General features: G+C 28.9%; 1 pseudogene; it reads right to left on the bottom strand.

The window, feature by feature from the left end:
- Window positions 1-302: 302 nt before the first annotated feature.
- LOC132012703 (U6 spliceosomal RNA) lies at window positions 303-419 on the bottom strand (annotated as a pseudogene).
- Between the last annotated feature and the right edge of the window lie 1,511 nt (window positions 420-1,930).

Below are 1,930 nucleotides of genomic sequence, written 5' to 3'. Positions count from 1 at the left end.
ACAAAATAATGGATGGATCTCTATACACTCATCATCCAATCACAGCAATATTGTTTCACGTATATTCCTATCCATATCATTTTGAACCATTCCAGAAATGAATGATTTTATTGACAAATTTTCTGTTGATTTTTCTTGAAGTATGCAATTATCCTTTAATTACTCATAATATCTTGATATCACAAAATATCCAATTGTCCATCATGATATTCGATTTTTATATGAATAAAGTCATGTGTGTGTGTGTGTGTGTATACTTAAGGTATTGTATACAGATGTTTCAAGTATATATATATATTTTTTTCAATATGGAACACTTCATGAATTTGTGTGTCATCCTTGTGCAGCCTAGCACAGGGGCCAAGCTAATCTTCTCTTTATCTTTCCAATTTTACTGTATGTGCTGTCAAAGTGAGCAAAGTACAAGTATATTTGTTGAGGTAACTAAAAATTGTATTATTTGTCCTGTGTAGTTTCACATAATGTAGTTTGACTTACTCCTCTGAAGTCTCTGTTTCCTGTAAATGAGCTCTATAGCCTTGATCTTATTTGAGCTCATTTTTTTTTTTTTTATCAAGAATATAGGTAATGTAATGTCTGGTTGTCTCTATTTTTGTAGTTAACATGTCATGCTCAATGACTAGGTTCATTCATTTAACAGGAATTCCAAAATGGTGATGTTCTAAGTCTGACTTTAATTCTTAACTTACTAGCTGAGATATTTCTATAAAGGACAACTTTCCTCTTCTCTGTGGCAGAATGTGTATAGGAAAACAGGATAAGTTTATATTTTTTTCTAGTTAGCAGTTTGTATTTTTTTCCCTAGCATCTTCCAGTGAGAACTTGTGGATTAATAATATAGAATGTGTTGCACTTATTGTGATTATTACTGTTAACATCAATAGCAGTCTCTTTATCAGGAAAGATAGAATTAGAATATCATATAATTATTTGTTTCATCCTACACTGCAGGTAGAAGTATCAAATAACACTAGAGCATCAATGATGCCACCATCAACAATGTAATTACAAAAACATCTATTTTTAAAGTTCTTCCTTGTGCTATAATACCTTGGGGTATGCAATCAAATTTTAGTGTTCTCTTAAATTACTTAAAATAGATTCTCTGTATTGATATGCCATTAACTAGATACAAAATTATTATCTCTATTATATAGAATAAAATATGTTATTTTCAATTTTTAGAGATTTCTTTAATAGAAAAGGTAATTTTGTTTTGTGATTATATACATATTTATAACTTCCAGAAATCAAATCTCTGAAATATGCTTATTCTAGGAAATTTAAGTTCTCTTGCTGCCTCCTTTTTTTTTTTTTTTTTTTTTAGGTTTATTTATTTAAGTGATCGCTACCCCCAACATGAGGCTCTAACACCAACCCTGAGATCAAGAGTCACATATTCTTCCAACTGAGCTGGCCAGGTGCCCAGTTCTCTATCTGCCTGCCATATTAAGTCAGCTCTTTTATAAAGAGCAGTTTGAAAATTTTTATGGTTTATTCCTCCATTGTTTTGTTAATAGAAGCATATATTTTATATATATGCTAATATATATATTTTATATATATAATATATATGCTATATATATTTTATATATATGCTAAATATATATATTTCCCTATTTGTCAAATAAATGGCAGCATACCATATATATACTTTGCTTAATCCTTTTTTAAAATTTAGTAATGTTTGGTGGATATTATAACATATGATTATATAAATAATTCTTATTCTTTATTATAACTGCATAGTGTACCACTGTGTGTACATACCATTGTTTATTCATCCAATATCTTAGAAATAGTTTTTTCAGATAGACCTCTTAATATACATAGAGTTGCATGTAGTAGAATATTGCTTTTCTTTCCTGTGCTGGATGCTGAATTTGTATTATGTAGTCTAATTGTTTGG

This window comes from Mustela nigripes, chromosome 2 (genome assembly GCF_022355385.1).
Source record: "Mustela nigripes isolate SB6536 chromosome 2, MUSNIG.SB6536, whole genome shotgun sequence".
Taxonomy (NCBI): domain Eukaryota; kingdom Metazoa; phylum Chordata; class Mammalia; order Carnivora; family Mustelidae; genus Mustela; species Mustela nigripes.
This window is presented reverse-complemented; position numbering and strand designations above follow the sequence as displayed.